This window comes from Chrysoperla carnea, chromosome X, assembly GCF_905475395.1.
Source record: "Chrysoperla carnea chromosome X, inChrCarn1.1, whole genome shotgun sequence".
NCBI classification, from domain to species: Eukaryota; Metazoa; Arthropoda; class Insecta; order Neuroptera; family Chrysopidae; genus Chrysoperla; species Chrysoperla carnea.
In genome coordinates, this window is record NC_058342.1 from 16,564,924 (window position 1) to 16,592,069 (window position 27,146).

General features: G+C 29.2%; 1 protein-coding gene across 5 annotated transcripts in view; it reads left to right on the plus strand.

Annotated features, from left to right (window-relative positions):
* Positions 1-14,517: 14,517 nt before the first annotated feature.
* LOC123302119 (protein Malvolio) overlaps positions 14,518-27,146 on the plus strand; it is a 42,997-nt gene continuing 30,368 nt past the window's right edge. For 4 of the 5 annotated variants that reach the window (XM_044884901.1, XR_006535493.1, XR_006535490.1 and 1 more), the window contains exon 1: positions 14,519-14,654. The gene's annotated coding sequence lies outside the window, so the exon portion shown is untranslated. Of the gene's footprint in view, positions 14,655-27,146 lie in introns of all 5 variants that reach the window. The other variant, XR_006535492.1, reaches the window with a different exon arrangement.

The following is a 27,146-nucleotide window of genomic DNA, read 5'->3' on the forward strand; positions in this document are numbered from 1 at the left end:
GAAAAAAAATTTAACGTATTATTGTATCTTAAAATTTTTAGCCGTGATACAAAACTCAGAAGCTATGATATCATGTTTATATAGGATGAATTGAAATATTTGCACCTTTAGAACTGAGTTTTTAGAAAATAAAGTACTTATAGGTAAATAAAAAACGCCGCTGTCAAAATGTTAGCAAAAACTTTTTTCCTGTAATGTTTGGTTTATGAATAGTGACATTTTTGCATTTGCTGACATAATTTACTCAATTTACGAAAAAATAACCGTACCATGCTTATAGTCGGTATATTTTGCCACACGGAGTCGGCCCAAAACAAAAACTATTAATTATGAGATAAAAAAGAAAAAATTTCATAAAAATACATCACTATCAGTTATTTTAAAAGTGGCCTTGACTGATAAGAAAAATTTGTGAAATATTGAAATAAAAATAGGGAAATTCCATAATTCCAAGCGAATTTTTATAAAAATAGTTTTTTCCTATTCATAAAAATATTACGTGAGAATTTCGTAAGAATTATTCTCACGCTCATGTGTCAAAGACATGAGTAAAATATTTGCGAATGAGAAATTTTAATCACAAATATTTTTGAATTTTGTAAATGTAAATTTGAAAATATGCAAAGTTGATAAAAAATGAATATTTTATAGTTATTGAAATAAATACCACGATACTCGAAATAAAATTGTATATTGTAAAAAATGTTTGTAATGTGTTGTATGAATAAACTTAGTTACTGACGATGGTTGCGTTGCAATGGAAATATCGATATTTAGCGAAATATGAATCTGTTGTAAGTTTTTTAATTATATTTTTTAAATAGAATATATCTTTATTTCGAGTATCTTGGTATTTATTTCAATAACTATGTCTCAACTCGAAGTCGACAAAAATTCATCCGTATACTTAAAAAAAAATTTTTGGAAATTGAAATTTCAGTATATGTCCACTTGAAAATTTTTGTACATCGGTCTCCGTTGCTTCCTTTTCCACTTTTGGAGTTGAGCCTAGATAATAATCTGTCTCAAGTGAATACTTACCTTTAAACTTAAAATAGGCTTCAGCAGGGATATTCGAGGGTAGGTAATTTTCGTCGTATGCATGAGTTCAAGAAAAAAAATTTCAGCTTGATATCTCTTTTTGTTTTTGACTTTTGAGTTAATGTTTTTGTGTTTTTCAGCAATCAGACGGACAGCTGGAAATGGATTTTATGAACACCTATACCAATATTTTATTAGCCGCATCAATATTTTTAAGCGTTACAAACTTGGAACTAAACTTAGTATACCATGATATATTTCATATATACATGGTATAATAAGTGAAAATAAACAATTAACTGAGTTAATTTTTGAAATATCATGTATACACAATTTTGAACATCAGCTTGCTTGCATTATTTTTAATAAATTTAAGAAAGTTTGGAAAACCAACACATTTATGGCGGCCTTCGAGCCTCTATTTGTTTATTTTTGCAAATTTTGAAAATTTTTAGAGCTTTTTTTTAAGTTGAAGCTACCTTGAAATATTCAACTCTCTATCTTTTATAGTTTTGAAGAAAATGAACACCAAAATTTTGCCCAAAGTTGTTTATTTTTTCATAAGGAACATTTTTCATATTTAAAATTTTGTTCTATCTCTAACGGTTTACAAAACGAGTCTTACGGATACAAGAACCAATTAATAAATCTGTACAAATCTATACAAATTTCAGCTCGATATCTTTTTTCGTTTTCGAGGTCTCGTGCTGACAGACAGACGGACGAACAAACGGAAGAGGACTAATAAATGTTTTTATGAACACTTATACCTAAATATTGTTCTTATGTTATATATTGTTATGTATATATTGTTCTTATGATCATCATTTCTAAGCGTTACAAACTTGGGAGTAAAAAAACATAAAATCTTGGTTTTTTTATTAACAAGAGGGGCGCAGGCTAAATTTTGCACTCCGGTGTCTAATATAGTTAAGACTACCCTGGATCTTATATATTATTACTCTAGCAATCAATTCCTTATTCCTTTATCAAATTCCATCCCCTCATTTTCAAGCTTATTATGTCTAGGTTTGACGAAAAATATAATCACGATCTAAAAATGTACCGCTTAGGAAAAAACATGCAAGATAAACTAAAAAAAAATTTAAGTAATAAGTTTACTAGGCAAACATGTTAGTTTTTATAGATGTTCTCCTAATACTCTAGACATATAATGCTCAAAACAGTATTAGGTTTGTTATTTTTAGCCACGGCTTACGGTAACTACGAGAGCGGAATTACTCACGGGTCGAGCTAGTATTCATATAAAACTCTCCTACCGCGAATCTGACACGCACTTTGCCGATTATTTTTTTAAATATCAATCACAATTAATTCGTGGAAAGTATTCGGGTCATTATTTTATTGCTTGAACTTTGTTGAAAATATTATATATTATATCAATATTACAACTCACACCACTAGAGCGGGCGCTGGATGGGGTTGAGTGTGCAAAATATGAGTGCCGCATTTGTTCAATTGATTCTTGATTTGTTCAATTGATTCTTGGTCAGAAAAGCTTATAGATTAATATTCTGGATTTTGCCAGAAACCCCATTGTTCCAATTTTTGCATACCTCTCCCCTCCACAGAAACAGTTTAATGACATTTTTTTTGAATCAAGTAAAAGTTACTCTAGCTTTAGCAAAAACCAAGTTTACGAAAAAATCACAAAGAACCTTTTTGACGTTAAATGAACCATAGAACCTAGAGTAACTTTTACTTAGTTCAAAAAAATGTCATTAAACTGTTTCTATGGAGGGGGGGGGGGAGTATGCATTAAAAAAATTGGAACAATGGGGTTCCTGGCAAGATCCAGAATATTAATCTATAAGCTTTTCTGAGCAAGAATCAATTGAAAAAATGCGGTACTGATATTTTGCACACTCAACCCCATCCAGCGCCTGCACTGCACATAGAAACACAAATGATTCATTAGCATAATTATTCATTAAAACGATGATAAATAAATTGTAATTTTTTTTTGTTATGACCACAACATTGTGCTTGTTAGGTATTATAGAATTAATTCTAAAAATAACCGCTAGGTAATTTTTATTACGGGAAGTTATAAATCTTATCTTGGATATGTTGGATTATAAACAAATCTGTCATACGGTTGAAAGCAGACTACTTACTGATCATAAAAACGGTAATCGTGTTGTTTTGAATTACCCGAAACCTATTATTGATATGCTTCAGACTATAGCCACATACGGTTTGATATTTTGAGAAGTACAGTGGAATCTGGTTGAGTGAGACATCAAGGACCTGAAAATTTGTCTCACTTATAGAGCAGACATGGGCAAACATGGCTTAGAGAAGTCCCTCACCGATTTGTATCTATAATACGAGTAAGACAGTGACAACTTAACCAGTGACAACCAAAAATACTAGTAAGACAGAGAGATAACATTTTTCTAACAATCTCATTACTATAAGAGAAACTGTGATAGGTAGAAGAGTCATATACCCGTCTCGCTTCCTCCTATATGAGCAATGCGGACTTGGATAAAGAGACACACTTAAAAGTTTATGGTACACAATAAAGTTATAACAATGACTTCGACTTAAAATAACTAGCCCATGCCTGTTCTAGAGGTATTCCACTTACCCAGTGTCTCAAAAATCCAGGTATAAATAAATATCTGTCTCATTTATAGAGGGTTCCATTAATAGAGGTCAGAATACAGGTTATTTTAGTTATAGAGGTGCAATTATTAAATAAAATAACGTATTATGAATATCATTGCTGCTACAAAAATTATGAAATATTGTGCCTTATATTTAATCACCGGTCCACTTACCGTAACGGTTTTGCTACGAAATTGCTTGACTCACGTTGGCAAACACTGTTCAAGTTCAAGATATTTTGATAAACGTACATGTTTTAGTTTTCCTTGTCCTTCAGAACATGATTTAATTTAATCTTTATTCTGAATTATCCTACAAAGATTAGATTTTGGCAAATTAAATTCGGCATAGACTTCATCGCGTGTCTTCCCACTTTCATAAAAAGATATTAACTTCGTTTTATACGTACTGATAACGATTTGAGCCTTCGTTTCGGTATTTTTCAAATAAACATCCGTATGATAGTAAAAAAATTAGTTAAGTGCGAAATTTGCGGGTAGAATAAGAATAAGTAAGTAAACAAACAAAACGATATTATCTCAATTCTCGGCTATAAAGGTTACTGTATTTAATATTCACTCGCTGTCTCAGTTATAGAGGTAACTATGACGATAAAATCGAAAGAACGAATCCCAGATATAGCGGCTTGCTTCGTCCCACCAATTCAGTGCTCAAAAATATTGATGTTACGAACAAAATTTTATTATATGGTGTTATATATATTTATCAAAAATAATGCAAGCACTGACATTCAACACTTTTTAAACAGTGTATTTCAACAATTAACTCAGTCAATTTAGTAGTTTTGTTTAAATATATTTCATGTTTTTGAAAAATAACAAAATTCCCATTTCAATAAAATCACCTAATAGTAAGAAACATAACATAAGGAGGAAATATGACCTATGTGACGGAGCTCGGATGCTCACAAATTTGTTATTTTCATAATTGATTGAAAAAATTGCCATTCAATTATGTCTCCAATTAATTCAATTACGTTGTCATTCTTATATTCATTTAGAATAATGTGAAAAAAATTCTTTTGAAAGAAAACAATAAAATAAAAATTATTTTTTGCAAATGATAATAAAAAAATGTTTTTGTCTTCCATATTTTTGCTGACAATGCTCGCAAACACATCATTATTCTATATTATCCTGAATGTACACTGTCATAAAAAGTCTCTATTCTTTCAAATTCCATGCCGTTCGGTGTTACCTCATTGAGGGGATACCAACACTTTTTGTACGCAATATTATAATTATAAATATCATAAATTGTAGAAAAAAATGCTATAGAGAATTAGCCGAACTCTGAAATAACTTTTAATATAAAGAGTGTGCTCCTTAATATTCACCAGTATACTGACCAGTGCTCATGACGTCAGAAATCGGCGCCATATTGTACTGGTATACTACGCCATATTGCACTGGTAACACTTTGTGCAAGAGATTTATTTATTTATTGTTCATTAAGAAGGAATAATGGCGTCTGAAAAAGACTTACTCGAATTTCCGAATACAATAAGAATATATATTTAAGAATATATTCGGAACGATTCGCCAGTATGGCGTCAGTTTATGACTTCATAAGCACTGGCCAGTATACTGGTGAATATTACGGAACACACCCAAAAATAGGGCATTCTACTATGTTTGAAAAAGTACTTCAAAATGTTGATTTTCCTAATAAAAAGCCACAAACATTATGTTCTGGTAAAATTAACACGCTTTCTTGCATTAAAATTAAATTAAATTTTAAACCTTTTTTATTCTCTCGAAAATCTTGTCATTCATTTTGATGACGTAATATTGGTATTATCAACAGTCATTACTTCAAAACATTTCGAAGCAGTAATTCATTCTCCCCATAGCGGAACTCGTACCATAATCCACTTCTATGTTTATTGTTGGTCTCTTTTTCTGCGTTTCTAATATTTATGTTATTAAAAAAATGTGCTATTTGTTCCAAAAATTTATCACACTCATTGCTTTTTTTTACTATATTGTATAACAAATTTCTCGAAAACTCCACTGGACGACGAGAAATTGTTTACCTAAAGCACCAGGTACCATTGAGACCAATTCTGTTACAATATTCGTGTTCAGCAACTCCAAAAACCCCCGTGTAACGAGTTTGAAATCATTTTCATCACTATTAACCGAATTTAATATTAACGGTCAATTTAAAATGCAATTATACAATGCATATTTATTATACTAGTTGCATATTTTTAATTTCTTATAAATCAGACTAGGTCACAAAATTTCCTGCCACTCTAACGAATCGAATGCCGAAAACCGCATTCAAATCCGACTTACTGCTCAAATTTTTCGTACTTTGATCATTTTTTGTGCTTTGTTTCTGCGTCTATAATACCTATATGACATCACACCAGAGCTTACGCGCGTTTTAGGTCACGTGATATACAGTATAAAAATTACGATTTCTAATTTTAATAAAATAAAACAATTATATGCTTTTATGACTCAAAATCAGAATATTTAAGTATATTTTAATTTTTATGAAATTTTATAATTTATTTTTCACTACCGAAAGTACCCTATTATAAGAATAAAAAATACATAAAAGCAAATACTTACTCCGACAGTAAACTGTGGTACATGACTTAAGTTGGTATATGTATGTCTATACAGGGCGTTCTGTTATTGACTGCAGATCTTTGGCCTACAGAATAAGCTCATAAAGGCGAAGGAAAAAGAATTTTGGATATGAGGCCTAGTTTGCGAGATAATTAACAAAATAAATTAATATAATATTAATAAAAAGTAAATAAGTTTATCGAATCATAATTCATTATAATTTTGAAGGCTGGTATTGTATTATTACATAAACTAAGAAATAATAATAACAGGAGAAGACGAATAAGTAGGGTGTGGTACATAGTACATAGATACAATCATTCCCACTACTATATTATATCAATATGCATACAATAAACTAAAGTGTTGATGGCTCAATCAACTATTTAAACACACACAAACAATATTATGCATTTTTTGAGTGTTTTTAATGTAGGACCACCTCCTACTTTCAATATTTTATTGAACTGTGAACTGTTGAACAGTTCGAAAATAGGTAAATAACTTTTTCCTTGGTCTTTATGAGCTTATTCTGTAGGCCAACGATCTGCAGTCAATAACAGAACGCCCTGTATACACTCTTGTGTGTTACATTATTTGGTAGGTATATCTATCTACATAACAATATACTTTGTCTATACAAAGGCGTGCTGCTCTTGATCGCATCAACTGCATTTATTTTTTACCGCCCTTAAAGTAATATTTTTCGGAAAATGTCAGCCCAAATTTTAACTCACAATAATTTAATGCGGTTTACTAAATTTTTTATCCGTGTTAATTTAGATAATAAATTTTAAGAAATAAAAAATGTGGCCCCAACAGTTGTTTATAACAAATTTCTATAATAAAATGTAATTATTTTGTATTTCCGGTTTTGCTATTTAAATTTCGTTTATTGGCTGCAAAGTTATTTCAGAAAATAACGAGTGGATTTTCTAAATTGATTATAAATACATATAGTCTTCGCTTTCATTAAAAATGGGAATGATGTTATTCTTTAAACTTATTATGATTTATTTATGAGTTATTTTGGACCTAATAAAAATGTTTAGTGAAATTTCGGAAATTTATAATGAATTCTGGCTCGTAGTTTAATTATTTGGCGCTGGTTTAATTACAAGTGAATTTTTTTGGCTAATCGAAGGCATAAGCTAAAAAGACCTTTACCTTTGTATAATATGCTGGAGCTAGGAAAGATCGGCGTATCTGCAAAAAGTATGCTGTGTATTCACCAACACCATTTATTTACTTAAAATTTAAATTTAACAGAACTACAAGTACCATCTGTAATTATCAAATCGCAAAAAAATTCGACAGTTGATTTGATTCACGACAGCGATGTCCAATTATCTTATAATTCTACGAGATGACGCTACTACATAAATATTTTGGAAAAATTTTGTTTTCCGCGTTTCTGCAGGGATGTTACACTGAAAAAAAAATTAAAAAAATTACAACCTGATCCTTAAGTTGTCCGTTTCATATTGAAATAAAGTAAAATTACTTTCAAACAATTTCTTAATGATTGGAACAAATACAGCTAAATATTTGTATTTATAATAGAATGGGATTGAATTTAAAATATGAATTCATTGATACAAAATCACTGAAGTTAAATTAACAAAATCATTACTTCTATGAAAAAGATTGATTTTAGTTTAAAGTCATGCAATTTATACTTTATAGATGCAAAATAAAATTTTACATAGATGGAATATATAATCATGTAAATAAAATCATTGACTTTAGAGTTATATAGACTGAGTGTCAAACGATTTTAATCGTGCCAACATCTGACGTAATTAAGGTCCAACCATTGTAGATTCGTAAGAAAAAATGTAAAGTGATACGAGATAAGTATTTTTTTTAAGTCAAAAATCGAAAAAGTTCAGTGAAATCAAGATGTTTTATGTAAAACATTTTGTGATATGATTTGACATTCAATGTATGTTTTATTTGATAAATGTCCCTATATTCAATGAATTTTTTTTTTTTGGGTAAATGTTCCTATATTCTTTTGATAAATGTATTTTTATAAATATCCCAAGCTCACCTAAGCAATTGCCTCAGATGTTGGCACACTTCTCACTGTACAGAAAGATAGGCGATGGTTAGCCTACAATTCATTTTCTAACTGCAATCACTCGAAAAAAGTTGGCAATTCTATCCATCCTTAAAGAAGATTGAATTAATCGAATAAGTTTTTCGAGCTGAAAACAATAATTTTCTGTTTTTTTTTTTTTTTCAAATTGTAAAAAATAAGCATTTTTCTAGTTTTCCGCTTGTGAAAACTATAAAAAGTGATGAAAAACGTTTTTTATTAAAAATAATGTAATCTCACTTTTAAAACTTTCTGTTCTATTAATCATAATTTTATTTCACTTTCAAAATTTTCTGTGTAGAATTGCACAAAATTCGGTTAATTTGTGCAATCCTTAAAATTGTTAAAAAAATTCTACTGCTAAAAGTCTTGATTTTTAATCAGATGAAGGCTTAAAGAATCGCTAGACAAAACAATTAATTGACATGGAATATCAAGTCACGTTTCACGGTAAAACGTGATCTAAAAACGATCTTATTTCAAATTTTTTGTAACATTATCATAAACAAATAGAAAGCAACATCTGCGAAAAATGATTCAAATAAAAGGTGTTCAACTAAGGAAAATTTTTTATTATTTTACTTAGAATTATATTAATAGAATCGTATTAAGCCTTTTATAGATTACACAAATATAAGTATTAAAACTTTACAAAATTGGAAAGTCCAAAAAAAAAAAATCGAAATAATAGTTTTAAGGGTTCCGTTGCGCAATGGAAAAAACAAATTCGTCATTTCCCAATTTCATAAATTCTTTTAATGGGTTAGAATTAATATCGAATTTGTTACATAAACATGTAAAAACGAAAATATGCAAAAATAATTCAGCTAGAACTTTCATTTGAACTTTTTTTTTATTTAATGCATATGTAGCGGGCTCAACGTGATCAAATTTGTGTAATAAAAAATTCAACTGTCTATAGGATTATACGAATTTTTATTGTTAAGCTTTTTTTAATACATATAAATATAATACGATTCACAACACTTTTATTTTAATGTTATTATGATAAATGAGTTCTTCACTTCACTCGTTCTGTACTTAACTTGAAGAGTCCGTATTGCAATCTCTCATATTGTAATCTGACTTATTGTAATCTCTCTGCTCCGTTTATATAGTTACAATCAATTGTTATAGCAAATTCTAGAACTGTCATGTATGTTCTATTGCACATATTTTACTATAAAGATTACATTTGTTTTTAATATAGTACTGTATATGTGTGTTAATTGTTAACACCACACATAGTTTTTTTGTAATTTGTAAAAAATTGATTAAAACCCCCCAAAAACGGGAGTTAGGCATACCCCTGAGAGGTCGATTTTTTCCCATGATATTTTATTTAATTTTGTTGTACTAATATGTTATACAAATCAATTAGTTTGTAATATATTTTTAATGATATTTTAGTTCATACGCCGATTCCTTTATTTGTAGAACTACCTCTACGTAGTCTAAATATCAACACAGACACCGCACTAATCCGTGGCTAACAACCAAATAAGAAGGTACGAAAATCAGCAAAATCACAGTGATGCTATTTTTGAGTTAACAAGAAATGATTGGTCTGAGATATCGCGCGCGAGTATACGAAGGTTAACATAGGCGACTTCCTTACTTTTTGTACGTAGAAATTACACCCAATTGCTCCTCCCTGGATCTATTAATTAAAACTATGAACACTATTTTTTTCATAAATGGTTTTTCAGCAATAAATAAAAGAATTTATTTATAAAAATTCATCTATTAAACTAAATGGTTTTTCAGCGAGAAACAAAAGAATTTGTTTATAAAAATTCAATTCACGTGAACAAAAGAACATACTAATTAATTCTTGTTAAGGTTTCTTACAAAAATTTTACGACGTGCCTCTGCCACGCTGAGCCGGGGGTTTTTTTATTCCACATAAGAAAATGCATACAGATTTCAGATTTATCTTGTTACACAATAAAATGTTTTTTTTTTTTTTTTAAACTTTTAATTGTGTTTTCATTGAGTTTTGAAAATAGTATATTTGTTTTAAATTCTTGATTACGCATATTTTGGGTTTTTTTTTAATTTTAATTTTACTAAATGATTTTCCCCTTTGATTTGTATACAGGACGGACAGCCGGTCAGTAGCATCTAGAATATTCTCAACTAGCTTGATACCCACCCGCTTCACTGGGTTTAAAAGTAAAAACCACCGCTTTATAGCCTCCACCTCTTTTGATATAACTTATCAAAGTTCCATAACACATAAAGGGATTGTTTTACGCAGCTAAAAGGTATGCACAGTTTTAAATTTTTTAAATTGTAAAGTAGTCATAAGTCATTGAGTATATCAGAAAAGGTAGCCATGAATGTTGACATTTACTATTTTATATTTTTACAGAAATCTTTAATTTATGGTTCAAAATGATCCATCCGTGATCATCATTTTGAAACATTAATTAAAGATTTCTGTTAAAATTTAAAATAGTAAATGTCAGATTAAATTTATTAAAATTTTTTTTTAGTATCTGTATCTTTTTAATTTATAGCTCATGTGTTATTCTGATGTATGAGCTATATTGCTATACAGTTTCATTAAAAACCATTCGCTAGTTTTTGCGTGAAAGCTCAACAAACAAACAAACATCCTTACTTTCACATTTATAATACATAGATGCCTATGTAAATTTTTTTTTTTTTTTCTTTGAGATTTTTTCTTTTCTTTTTTTACAATTTCTACTTCAGCATAAAGACTAAGAGGAGAAGGCTCTCATTACTGGTAATGTTAAAAAAGTGTATACGAGTTTCAACGCCTCTAGTGATTCAGTCATAGAATTATAAAACGCGACTGATAACCCATTAAATTGAATTAAATTTGAAAGTAGGAATGTGCTAAACTGAATTGAACTGTAATTTATCTACTTTTCAGATTCTGTTTATTAAGTTTTTTCCAGTTTTTTTATTACCATTAAAAAACGGCTAAACTAATTCTGGTGAAAACTCTTTCAGTTCTTAAATACGCGCTTACGCGTCGAATAAGCCCAGGCATGTGTTAATGCCCTAATTGGTTCGCGAGATAACCGAGGTGAAAGAATCCGAACGAACGTACGAACATATGCACATACGCCCACACACACACACACACACACACACACACACACACACACACACACACACACACACACACAGACATCAAATTGAAAAGGTTTGGTTCGGATATTGCGGTCTTGAAACCGCGAAAATATGTAAAACTGGAGATTTTCAAAACCGACACCATTACATTAACTTTCTCTGGGAAGTTAATAAAATTTTATGTAAATACAGTATATATACTTTAGTACTTGCGCACAAATACCAGATGGCACCCGTGCTTGCATACGCGACCTTCTCCTGTATCTTATACTCTTTGCTCCAACATAAATACAATACAACATATCCATTGGAATAATTTAATTTCCTATTAACAGATATCGCTCGTGTACTAAAATTTAACAATAGTTCTATTTCCCATTCCCAGATTGAAATTAATGATCAATCTACATAATCAATTATAAATATTTATAATTTGTATAAATTTTGTTTCAATATGTGACACGTCACAAGTGCGTGACGTGTCACTTATATTGTGGATCCCGCCACCCGTACATATTTTTTTAACTTTCGATACTTCTATCGTGAACAATCAACTGCCTAAGATGGGTATTGTCCACTCTTGCTCCCTCCTAGCTTCGCAAATATTGTTTTAGTTTTAGCAGATGAATTTACTTCGTTTGCAATAATTTTTATACAAATAGTATACTAATTGATCTTAACACTTCATATTGATCCACTGAACATTTAACAAAGCTTCTTCTTTGAATTTCGTAACATATTCTTCAAAAAAAAAACAAGAATTAAAAAACAACACCTATACATTAAAAAGCATACGTATGCACGTAGTTATACATATCTGTATATGTATATGCCTATACACACATAGGCATATATTATACAAATAAGTACATTTTCCAACTTTAATTTAGCTATAACAAGAAATCCTGTCATTTTCATGACTTGTGGTCATGAGAACTTTTCTTTAGAATGACTTAAACTATCATTTCCCAAAATTTGAAAAAGTTTGACAGAAATACAGATTACATCTAATTTGGGCGAGGTCCTTTAAAAAATTGAAGAAGAAAATGAATTGGTAAAAGTTCAGTTTTAGCACTTTTTCTTATAAAACATCCTAGAACATCAGGAAAAAAACCATTTTCAAGCATTTTTTACGTAGATTACGAATCCGTATGCGACGATACCGAAAAACTTACAGTTTTTCTTTAATTCAGGAAAATATACTCAATTTTCTTGGTTAATATTTTCAAGCCTAAAAATGAATAACTGTATTCATAAATTAATTAAAAATAGGTCGTTATTTACTTTATTTATTATTAAATATGTTAAATTTATACAAAAATTATAAAAATATATTTAATAAAATAATATTTTTAAATATTTAAGTATTGAGTTTCAAAATGAATATGGCGTCAACATGTGACATTTATCTTGTTTGTGTAAACATGCAAAAATAGGGTTGACGACAAAATTAATGGATAGTATGAAAGCCTAAAAACAACTATTAACCTACGATACTCATGCTAACTCGATACCGTTAAAAGTATGATTGACATCAAATCAAAGAGTGAACGCAAGGGCCAAAAACCCGCAGACCCGTCCTAACTCGATCCCATTAAAGGCATGGCCAACCTGTTGATCACAGGGTGAATTCAATCACAGAATGAACGCAAGGGCCAAAAACCCGCAGACCCGTCCTAACTCGACCCCATTAAAGGCATGGCCAACCTGTTGATCACAGGGTGAATTCAATCACAGAGTGAACGCAAGGGCCAAAAACCCGCAGACCCGTCCTAACTCGACCCCATTAAAGGCATGGCCAACCTGTTGATCACAGGGTGAATTCAATCACAGAATGAACGCAAGGGCCAAAAAACCCGCAGACCCGTCCTAACTCGACCCCATTAAAGGCATGGCCAACCTGTTGATCACAGGGTGAATTCAAGCACATAGTGAACGCAAGGGCCAAAAAACCCGCTCGCAAGATTTTTGGCCTTTGCGTTCACCATATGATTGAATTCACCCTGCGATCTACGGGTTGGCCATGCCTTTAATGGGGTCGAGTAAGGACGGGTCTGCGGGTTTTTGGCCCTTGCGTTCATTCTGTGATTGAATTCACCCTGCGATCTACGGGTTGGCCATGCCTTTAATGGGGTCGAGTTAGGACGGGTCTGCGAGTTTTTGGCCCTTGCGTTCACTCTGTGATTTGATGTCAATCGTACTTTTAACGGGATCGAGTTAGCATGAGTATCGTAGATTAATAGTTGTTTTTATGCTTTCATACTATCCATCAATTGTGTCGTCAACCTTATTTTATAAATGCATACATACACAAACAAGGTAGATGTCACTTGTTGACGCCATATTTGTTTTGATACCTACTCAATACTTAAATATTTAAAAAAATTATTTTATTGAATATATTTTTATAATTTTTGTATAATTTTAACATATTTAATAATAAATAAGGTAAATAAAATATCATAAAAACATGTTTAATTAACTTAACACATATATTCCATTTTAGGCTTATAATATAACTTGTATTAACCAAGAAAATTCATATTTTCAAAAAGCATATTTTCCTGAATTAAAGAATTTTTCGGTATCGTCGCATATAGATTCGTAATCTACGTAAAAAATGCTTGAAAATGGTTTTTTTCCTGATGTTCTAGGATGTTTTATAAGAAAAAGTGCTAAAACTGAACTATTACCAATGAATTAATTAGATTTGAAGTCGAATATGATGATGGCGAAAATGACTAAAAATTTTATTTAAAATAATCTTTTGAATCAATTTTGAGCATAAAAATCCCCTCATTATAATTTGACCGGAAATTTGATATAAATACTCTACTGTATGACGTTTATCAGAATATAATGTAAATATACTATAATAAAATGTATTGTATTCATCAGTGGTAGTGACTGGGGCAGTTTTAACTTATAGCTGGCACACAAATGTACACATACACCACTGGTATTCACTGACATTTAAAAGTACATGCATTCAGTGTAAAATTTATTCATCTTTGTGAGTGGTTATAATAATGACTTAATATTAATAAATAAATAAAATAAATTATAATTGTGAACAAATATAACCAATAATTAGTTTGTGATGTAAAAAAAAAAGTTTTTCATTTAATGTTCAATACGTGTTCATCTACAAATTTATATTATTTTTTAAAGTATGTATTTTTTGAAATTTTATCTAAGTTCTTATTTTTTTTTGATCATGTAATCTAACAGTGAGTATACATCAGTCACTATGTAGACATGTGAGATTTTATAAATACACGTTGTTTATTTTACGTAAAAAATCGTTAACGTTTGAATTAACGTATCGAGACATGTGTGCATATATAAAATTCAAAAAAATTAAATTTTTTGTTTATTTATTAAGGGGGTTATATGTATTCAAAATTCAGTAATGAATTTTGAATAGGTTATAATTTAGTGGATGATACAAATAATAAACTTTCAGTTTACGAGATATTAACTGTCGAAGATAATTTTTTTGTAACACGTAACTCATAGAACTATTTTTGAAATAACCGTGGTAATTGTACTTTTTAGAATAATTATATCAGACTAAAGAATGTAGGATTGTTTTTTATCAAAAAATTGTTGTCTGTGTAAAAGTTATAGTTGATTTTGTAATTGCATCTGAATTTTTACCGCAGCTGTGCTTTTTTTTAGAATTCGAGATACTTTTTCTATATAATTTTTATTAAAATCTTTGTATTTTCAAGATTTTATTATATCGGATGATAAATATTCTGGGAAGTCGTGAGATAAACTAGAAAGTCTGGAGATAGTGAAGCTACATTATATATTTTGCATACCCAGTTTTCAATAAAAAATTTAAAGAAGGCTTCAAATAATAACTTTAACACAATATTTCTATAAGTGTCTGAAAGGCTAAAAAAAAAGAAGAGTGCGCTCTTGGGACTCCAGTTAGAAACGAAGTTCCTTACGAAAACTATGGCAGGTTCATGATTCGAATTTTTACCATTTTCTGGAAAGTTTTTTCAATCACTGTCACTCTTAACATAATTCTGTATAAAAGATTTTGAAAAGCTCTCGATTCAGCTTAGAGAAAATCATTTCACATTTTCAAAATTGGAATGCTATCAAAATTGGATATCTAGTGCGTTTCTATTTTTGTAAATCACTACTCGCTAGTATACAGTATGTTCTTTTCTTGAATTTTTAGGGAAACGAATGATTTTTGGATAATGTAAAATATGGCAAAAGATACCTCTAAAATATTTCGAAATTTTTATACCAGTCTCAACCTTCTTTACTTCCCTCAACAATTTTTTGGTTATATGTTTTGTGTGAAATTCGAATTTGTACGATTTTCTGGAAGGTTCTTGTCGAAAGATTTCATCGCAGGCTTGTACGAAAAAATGTTTCAAACAAAAGCTGTTTATTTGTTTATAAGGAACATTTTTTATGTTTAAACTACTGCTCTATCTCTAACGTTATACAACGTGGATCCTACGCACCCCAGATCCAAATGACCTATGTTGCCTATTTACGAACTCAAACTCAATTTTTATGTCGTGATCACGGTATAAAAATTTCAGATAAATATCTCTTTTCGTTTTTGAGTTATCGTGTCGGTGGACAGACGGACGGACAAACGGAAATAGAATAATTAAGTGATTTTATGAACACAAATATCAAAATTTTGTTAGTATAGTCAACGTACCTGGATGACCGAGCTTTGCTCGATATTTTTTGAGTTAGATGATAAATTTTATCACTAATATAAGAACCGTTTAAGATGTCTCCACACAAGTACCAATTTGAATGTCACGCTAATGTACTTTATTTTGTTAATTACGATAAACACCAATAGATGTCAGGAAGAGTCGTAGTTTGTTTTAGTTTTTCCTAAAAACATGGATAAAACGAAATTTTCTGAAAACGAAACTTAGCTAGAGCAATTTTTCGCCCCCAAAAAATTCTTGCATAATAATTTTCATGAAAATCGTTGAAGTCGTTTCGTGTCGGCGGACAGACGGACGGACACACGGGAATTGAGTAATTAAGTGATTTAATGAATACAAATATCAAAATTTTTTTCGTTTCGTTTTTTTTATTTTATCTCTAACGGTTTAGAAGGTGAGTCCTACAGACCCAAGACTCCATTCACCTATGTTGCTCATTTACGAACTCGACCTCACTTTTTACGTCCTAAGCACGCTATAAACGACAGACGTCAGACATACGACAGACAGACAGACAAACAACCGGAAATATAATAATTAGGTGATTTTATGAACATCTAAACCAAAATTTTGTTAATAGCATCAATATTTTTAAGCGTTAAAAACTTGGGACTAAACTTAGTATACTTTGGTATTTCATATACATACATGGTATAAAAATGAGAATGTGCAAAAACATTTCAGCTAATGAAACCGTAACAAACAAACAAACATTCTTGTTTCGAAGTGTTTCCACCCTAATGAACAACTGTGGAAAATTACAAAGATGCATTAATTTTTTCCTTTGAGATATTTAGTTTAATTGTACTAATTAGATATTCCTATATATTATAAATATGAGGTTAGAATGTTTGTTTGTTTGTTACGCTTTCATGCCAAAACTAGCGAATGGTTTTTAATGAAACAGCAATATAGCTCATAAATCAGAATAACACATGAGCTATAAATTATAAAGATATAGATATTTAAAAAAAAAAATTAAATTTAATCTGGCATTTACTATTTAAAATTTTTTCAGAAATCTTTAATTTATAGTTCAAAATAATGATAACAAATGGAGCAAAATTATCATCATTTTCAACCATAAATTAAAAATTTCTGTAAAAATTTAAAACAGTAAATGTCAAACAAATCATGGCCAAATTTTCTGATAAACTCAATCAATTATGACAATTTTACAATTTAAAAAATTGAGAAATGTGCATATCTTTTAGCTGCGTAAAACAACCCCTTCAAGTGTTATGGAACGTTGATAAGTTAGATCAAAAGAGGTGAAGGCCATAAAGCCATGATTTTTACTTTTAAGCCTAGTAAAACGGGCGGGTATCAAGATAGTTAACAAATAATGCACTGATAAGATTATAACAAACAATTACCTGTACATGTATTTTCGCCGGTTTTTCATTAACCTTATCGTGGTTTTAATTGAAAATAATGAATTTTTATGGAATTTATTTTGTACTGAAATAAATATTTTGCCAACTTTTATTTGAAAATTAGCTAAGATTTTTTGCACATACATTTTTTTTTGTACTGATTGTGTGTTTAATAAAAACCGGTGATTTAATAAGTATGGTTATGCAATTATTATATTTATAAATATAAAAATTAATATATTCAATTAAAAGACATGCATTTAATAATGAATTAATATCAGAAATTTATTAAAACTATCAATAAATTTAGCCTTGATAATATTACAGATAATAATAATAGCTTTTATTCTTTTTTTACACAAAAATATTAGAATAAGTAAAAACTGTTGTAGAAGATATTGCAAAAATAAAAAAAATCGATAGATAAGTTTTTTTTTTGCCACTTTAACATCTAGAAGTCCAAACTAATATAAAATAAGGTAGTATGGGTGGTCAACAGACCATCTATTTTTTCAAAATTTTAAATAGCGTACAAAATAGAATACGCACATTACCATAATTTATCATAATAATTAAACTGATTTTATAACAATTAATAATACATAAAATTATATTACAAAGAAAATAAATAGTATTTTGATCATTCATTTGATTAATTATTGTAGTTATAATTCCTATATTATCGACATATTATCCTCTAGAAATCTTCTGTATCGTAATGATAGATAAATAATAGATTTGGCAACGTTACAACGGTTTAAAGCGCCGAGTTATGGTTCTTTAAAATTTTCGGAGTCGATTGTCTATTTTATAATTTTTTTTTGTGACATATTAATTAAACTTGTCAACCGATGTCAACATCTGTTAATGATTTTTAAAGTTATCATACTCATAATGAAACATACGGAAATTACAATGTGAATTATGATTACCTAATCGTTAATATTTTTTGATAATGATCGATAACATGTATTTTTTTTAATATATATAAATTCTTTATGCTTCAAGCTTTTTTTGGTGCATTATTATGTGAACACAGTTTTTTTGGAAACATTGAGTCAATGTAAGAACTACGATTTTTAATTTTCAATGTTTCATTAAAAAAGTCGATAAGGCATCCTCAAACTTGACTAAAACATTATTTAGATGCTTATCTTTAATATAATAAAAACTTCTTCATCGAAAGTAAAAATTTGTTTATAAAATTTTCAGCTAGCAAGAATCCCAAAATAAATTTAGAAATACTAAGAATAAAAGATCTTGTGGAATTTTTTGCAGTGTTTTTCAGGATATTATTTAGTTTTGAATTATAATTATTTTTAATAACTTTATGATTATTATTTAAAATAAATAATGATACGTTTTTGAAATTATTCCTCTCTGATTACGTAAAACTCGCGAGCAGCAGAGCTCCATCACTTAGGTCATATTTCTCCTTCATTAGACCATATTTCCTCCATATATTAAATATTTAAATCAAACAACTGGAAGGGGTGGTCTGGTCGTCAGCTCTACCAAAAAGTCAAAAAGTAGTTTTTCCACCCTGAGAATCCCTTCTTAATTTCTGGAATCAACAGTCCCTTTTTTAACATTGTTCTGCTTAATAAAAAACCTAGTTTGAGCTCATTTGGGCTTAAGAGGGGCACTTGAGGTGTTTACAAGTAGTATATATCATACATGCCCAAAATTTTCAAAAGTGTTGTAAGAGACATGAAATGAATTTATAACACACCTCTACCACCCCCCATTGACCTTCAATACAGTGTATAAGACATTACTTACGGGGGATATATGACTAAAATGTCTCGATTTCTTAATCTTTTAAAATGGAATCTTAATAGGTTTTAAATATTTTAAAACTCGAGTCGAGTCTAATTACCATTTATTACGGTCTACTTTTAAAAAGGATGTCTAATTACTCTAAACATGTACCGGATTAACTCACGTTGGAGACCTAAACATTTTCTACTTGTCGGGGCCGTTTGTTTATTATATACGATTGTCTAGCAGAAAAGTAAATTGTCTAATTTACAAATATTTTCATCAATCTTTTAAAGTAGACAGTTTAATCGGGCCTTTTATAACCTTTCAATAGTGGCACCAATTGTCTCAGACCTGACAGGATTATTTTTTATAATCTTGTATTTAAGGTAGTATGGGTAAAATATAAAAATAAATTTAGAAGTTAGCCTTTTATTATATTAAAGATAAGCATCTAAATAATGTTTTATTCAAGTTTAAGGATGCCTTATCGACTTTTTGAATGAAATATTGAAAATTAAAAATCGTAGTTTTTACATGGTTCAATGGGATCCCGTGAGTTATTCTTTATACAATAACAAAATTTTCATATTTCCAAAAAACTGTGTTCACATAATAATGCACCAAAACAAAGCTTAAAGTTTAAAGAATTTATATATAAAAAAAATTACATGTTATCGATCATTATCAAAAATTATTAACGATTAATCATAAATCACATTGTAATTTCCGTATGTTTCATTTTGAGTATGATAACTTTAAAAATCATTAACAGATATCGTTCACATTGGTTGACAAGTTTAATTAATATGTCACAAAAAATTTTTGTAAAATAGACAATCGATTCCGAAAATTTTAAAGAACCATAACTCGGCGCCTTAAACCGTTGTAACGTTGCCAAATCTATTATTTTCACTATCATACAGAAGATTTCTAGAGTATAATATGTCGATAATGTAAGAATTATAACTACAATAACTAATCAAATGTCACCGGGGGTATTCGACCAAATTCAGTTGAGAGTTTTACTACCTGAACCAAATGTAGGTCACAGGGACTTGGATATCGATATCCAGGCTGTAAAAAAAGTGGTTTAGAATGTGAAAACAATTCCGCCATACCAGAGTCGGTAGCTCATCTCATAGACGCATGCGACTAAAATTTGTACCATATTATAAATATTATAAAGTATTGCGATCGAAAAAAAATCGATATCGGGGTTTCAACGGAAATACACGTTTTGAGTGGTCCCTGATTCCGAAAAAGTGGTTTTTAAAAAATTTTGCGTTCGTCGGTATGTTGATATGTCGATATGTCTGTTACCAAGCTGGAGCCTTCAATTTTCAACCGATTTTTTTCGGTACATAGGTTTAGTTTGGTCATAATTCCAGACGATTTTTTCATTTTTTCCCTAGGCATTTTTCAAGGATGCTTCCCCCTGGGCCAAAACGGGATTTTTGTAGTTTCATCAAAAACGGCTCTAACGATTTCGATTAAACTTGGCACAAGGCTAGACCTTAAGGGGTTCCTCGGATTGGTATAAGCCACATATCCGGGAAAATTCGAGAAGGCCCACACCCTAGGGAAAACCTTTGCAAATACAGGAAAATGGGATTTTCTAGGGAGAGGCTGAGGGGACAGTAGTGAAACTTCGTATCAGAGTTTATATCAACAAGGTTCTAGGTTTTATATAACTCCTCTCTGGGATCCCTCCCCCTGGAGGCGTGGAGCTGGACGGGATGAAATCGTCAAAAGTGGTCAAATCAACCCTATCCAAAATTGATCAAATTTTATTTAAAATGTCTTTTTAAATAACTTTTGTAATTTGGTAATCTTTGCTTAACCTCACCCTTACCAAACTACATCCTTCTAAATATTATATTAAATCCAGTGAATATCTAAGGTTCCTCATTACCGTATGATTCCAAATATACCGCTATGCTTGTATTTATAGCTGATATAAAATAAAATTTGGGAAAAATAATAAATTTCTATCAATAATATATCAATTTTACAATATAATAAAATCTTGTCCGATGTTTCGGACCGTTTATTACAATTACAACGACAAAAATAAGTATTTGATCTATAAAGTATGTTTCAGGAGTGATGGCAGAGGCATAATATTTTAATTTGTTATCGTTGTTATCGAAAACAGTGTCAAGTTATTTACTGATAACTTGACAAATAGTACAATATTATGTAATACTGTTAATTAATTTTTAATACATGGATCAATATATCGGGTGTCCTAAAATTATTGCATTAGAACAACTGAGGTGATGTGAGTTGTTAAACTAAGGAAGATATTAAGTCTGTTTTGGGCTCGACATTTTTGGTACATTCTATTTGGGTAATTCAGTGTACTATATTGACAAAAAATTCTTAATATCAACCGATATGAGGTTGTCTCAACCTCATCGCGAGATCACATATGGTGAATGGAGCCATGAATGTGATATAACTACCTTACGGGGTTGAGTGGTGAAGTTAACACAAACGCATGTGTTGTTTGTATGAAAGTAATATACTGTCTAACAAATTTCAAATATTGACGGGCGGGCGGAAAAACGGAAATGAGCTAATTAGGTGATTTTATGAACACCTATACCAAAATTTTCTTGGTATCATTAATATTTCTAAGCGTTATGACTAAAATTAGTATACCTTAATTATATCTCTTCTCAATATATTATAAATGTGAAAGTATGGATGTTTGTTTGTTTGTTTACTACGCTTTCACGCAAAAAATAGCGAATGGTTTTTAATGAAACTGTACAGCAATATAGCTCATACATCAGAATAACACATGAGCTATAATTTATAAAGATTTATTTAAAAAAAAATTAAATTTAATCTGACATTTACTATTTTAAATTTTTACAGAAATCTTTAATTTATTGTTCAAATTGATTGATTATTTATGGTTCAAATTGAAAATCATAGATGGAGCAAATCTATGATTATTTCATATATACAGGGTATATAAAACTTATTTTGAAAAAGGATAGTTTTTATCGAATTTTTCACCTTAGGCTTTTACAAATTTCGTAAGCCGTTTCCGTAACAGAACTCGATCTGTCTATGTAGATTATATTTAGTTAGAACAACAATTTCTTCTCTGATTCGTTTTTAAGGTTGCGCACCTGAAGGGTTGCCAACGGAAATCTATTACTAAGATTTCGGTGCCCTCCTTTTCGTTTGTCTGCCTGCGGATTGTATCTCATAAACTGCAACAATTTTGACAGAATGTTTAATACTATTTCCGCTATAACGAACAACCAAGATAGCAAATTCTAAAATGACCGCCAAGAATATTAAAATACAAAAATAATCATGCTGGTGTATAGGGCATAGTCTTAAATCTTGTTTAAAAAGTACAGCGTTATATCTTCTACGATGATCGAATCCCTTCGTGTGCGAGCCTGACTTAATTATTATCAGTTAATATAATTGTTTTTAACGACTTAATATTTATTTGTAACATGGATTTTCCCATCTAATCTTTAAATTAATTTAGGGATTCCTTAATTTTATCATAATTTCCATAATACTTTAATGTGAACTACATTTTCCACAAGTACTTATTACTTCACCCAAAGCTAAATTGTAAAATCTTACAATTTGGATTTTCTAATTAAATTAATAATAATTATTATTATTATATTAACTAAATTAGAGTAAAAATCGATTATAGCGACATTGAAAAGGTCCACAGTTATGGACATTATATTCGATAATCGTTACAAACGATATGCAGTTTTTATCTATGTGAAAATTTTTTTGGAAAAAAGTAAAAAAACCATCGTTTTTACACCCTATCATATATGAAATATATATCAAGGCATACAAATTTTAGTCCCAAGTTTGTAACGCTTAGCTAGTCTCCAAAACTATAAGAAATAGAAAGTTGAAAATTCGCCCAAAAAATATATCCAAATTTCAAATCTATAGTGTAAAGGGTATAATTGCAGTGCTTGAAATCGGTTACAGCGACATGGAAGAGGTCCATAGTTATATTCGATAATTGTTATAAACGATATGCAGTTTTTGTCTATCAGAAAAATCTTTTGAAAAAAAGCAAAAAAATCATAGTTTTTATACCCTGTCATATATGACAGGGTATAAAAACTCGCACTTGAAAGATTTTTTTCTTATTTCTGGTTTAGAGACATATGACAATGGTTTAATAATCTAAACTTGTAATACCCTTAGATAGTCACAGAGTCTGCAGATTTTCTAGAAAAACATCAAAAATGAATTGTATATGAATTTTCTGAAGACCTTGACATTTTCAGACCATTTGTACTGAAATTGTTTACCATTTAAAGTCGATAGAAATGAAGTAAACAATATATTTTATGATCATCAACATAAAAATTTTCTCGGAAAATGTCTGTTTATGAGCATTATTAATTTTATTTAATTATTAAAACATTTGTACTAAACTTAGTTGTGTGGAAAACCTTGAGATTTGCATTAAAATAAATGTTTTTTTTTTCTTTCAGTCAAATCTTAAAAACATAAGTCTTTACATTTTTAAGGTAGTTACCAAGAAAATTATTTTTTTAAGGGATCTATCTATTCATTTGTTTTTTTTTTTTTTTTTTTTTTACATTTTCATGCCAATTTAATGTATTGAAGGTAGTATGGGTAAAATATAAAAATAAACTTAGAACAGTTAGCCTTTTATTATATTAAAGATAAGCATCTAAATAATGTTTTATTCAAGTTTGAGGATGCCTTATCGACTTTTTAATGAAATATTGAAAATTAAAAATCTTAGTTTTTACATTGATTCAATGGGATCCCGTGCGTTATTCTTTATTCAAGACCAAAATTATCATATTTCCAAAAAATCTGTGTTGAGATAAAAATTGCACCAAAAAAAAGCTTAAAGTTTAAAGAATTTTATATATAAAAAAAAATTCATGCTATCGATCATTATCAAAAAATACGATTAATCCTAAATCACATTGTAATTTCCGTATGTTTCATTATGAGTATGATAACTTTAAAAATCATTAACAGATGTCGCTGACAGCGGTTGACAAGTTTAATTAATATGTCACAAAAATTGTTTTTATAAAATAGACAATCGACTCCGAAAATTTTTAAGAACCATAAGTCGACGCTTTAAACCGTTGTAACGTTGCCAAATCTATTATTTATCTATCATTACTATACATAAGATTTCTAGAGTATAATATGTCGATAATATAGGAATTATAACTACAATAATTAATCAAATGAATGATCAAAATACTATTTATTTTCTTTGTAATATAATTTTATGTATTATTAATTGTTATAAAATCAGTTTAATTATTATGATAAATTATGGTAATGTGTGTATTAAATTTTGTACGCTATTTAAAATTTTGATAAAAAAAGATGACGACCCATACTACCTTAAATTATGACTAATTTTGACATTTATATACTTGAAAACGATATTATTAACAAAATTGCGGAACCGATTCACGCCTCATTTTAGAGCTATTGCCAGCAACGCGTTCTAAACAATGTGTTTTTTTTATACACTTTAAGTAAAATCCCCTTAAGAATATTTGCTATAAAGGCTTCCAATATTAATTAGTCATATTTTCCTTAAAAACAATCTTCCTAAACCGCGTTAAATATCCGTAAGTAGGCTGCCGTCATGTCCACCATATAAGATTTAGAATGACGTTAATACAAAAACATGTTCTTAAGTAGTTTTGTTTGAAAAAATTTTATGTTTTTGGCTAAGCCCAAAATTGCATAAAAATCATCAAACAGTTAAAAAGAAACATTAAATGAGAAAAAAATATAGCTTTAATTATGGAGATCAGCTGATCCCGAATTTTTTTTATTATTTTATGCTGAAACTACCTTACTAGTATCTGTAATTATTTTAAAAATACAACAACAAAAATGGTCGTTAAAATAAATTAATTATGTAAGTAATGTTTCGTAAATAGTTTTGCAATACATATTTTATTCGCATTAAGAATGTATGAGCATGACAACAATGTTTGATTTAAAGGCTCAAAATTTGTTTGTAGGTAGTCTTTTACTCAAAGAATATGTGGTTAAAATTTCAGCTTAGGTATCCGTGCAAATTTTTAAGAAAAAAGTCATTAAAAATCGATATAAAATACATTGGCTCTTATGGAGGAATCTCAAAAAACGACATATTTTGGAAGTTTTTGATAATTTTCATTTGGAATGAATGAAAACAAATTTAAAAAAAACTTTTTAATAGAAAGTAAACATATTAGCAATGAATTAGAAAAGAAAAAAACTAAGTGTCACCGACCATATAAGGGATGTAAGAGCAGGGTAGATTAAGGGTTGAAATTATTTTATATATGAATTTTGTTATAACTTCATGAATAAGAATAAAACTTTTCGATATGTGTCTTGGTTTTCGAAATATCGAAAGCTAAATAATTTAACAAAATTTTCAATTTTCGATATTTTGAAAATTAAGCCAGATATCGAAAAATTTTATTCTTACTTTTCGTCTTATATCGTCAAGTAATGATATAAATTTATCATCAAAATTGAAAATATCTATTTTTAAATTTGTGCCCCCACTACCATGCTCATACATCCTTAAGGCTGTATTTGTTTAGTTATGTACTTACAAATTTTTTATTGGCGTGGAATATTCTTTGATTGGCGTGAAACTTTATAATTTTTTTAAGAATTTTCTTATATAGTGTGTCCCCAGATAGAGGTACTTGCAAATTTTCTTATTTTTCATTTTAAGAAAAAAAGTTCTTTATGAAAAAATTTTGCTTATTCTGAAAAGTATGTAGGAATATTTAAAACTTCTAAATAATGTAGGGTAGCCAAAAAATTGAAATCACTATTTTTTTTTTTTTGGTAAGTCCGATGTTTTTTTTTTGCTTTTTTCCAAAAGATTTTTCAGATAGAAAAAAACTGCATATCGTTTATAACGATTATCGAATATAGTGACCATAATTCTGGACCTCTTCAATGTCGCTGTAACCGATTTTTACTTTAATTTAATTAGAAAATCCAAATTGTAAGATTTTACAGTTAAGCTTTGGGTGAAGAAATAAGTACTTGTGGAAAATGTACTTTGCATTGAAGTATTCTGGAAATTATTTTAAAATTAAGGAATCCCTAAATTAATTTAGATTAGATGGGAAAATCCATGTTACAAATAAATATTAAGTCATTAAAAACAATTATATTAACTGATAAGAATTAAGTTGTTATCATATCAAAAAAACCCCAAGTTCACAGTTCAAGTACGGTATTTACTATTTAATAGATTCGTCACAAACAAAAGACAAGCGGATTTACATTAACCTCACCCAACAATTTTGATTATTACTATGACATACTAGCTTGATACCCGCCCGCTTCACTGGTTTTAATAGTAACGATCACCGCTTTATAGCCTCCAGCTCTCTTGATTTCACTTATCCCCTATCCATAACACTCGAAGGGATTGTTTTACACAGCTAAAATATACGCACAGTTTTCAATTTTTTTATGTGTAATATAGTCATAATTCATTGGTAATCTCAGAAAAGATGGCCATTAATTTATTTAAATTGATTTATTATTTTAAATTTTTACAGAAATCTTTAATTTATGGTTCAAAATTATGATCATAGATGGAGCAGTAAAATGTCAGATTAAAATTTAATTAAAAATTTTTTTTAAAAAATATATCTTTATAAATTATAACTTATGTATTATTCTGATGTATGGGCTATATTTTTGTACAGTTTCATTCAAATTCATTTGGCAGTTTTGCATGAAAGCGTAACAAACAAACATT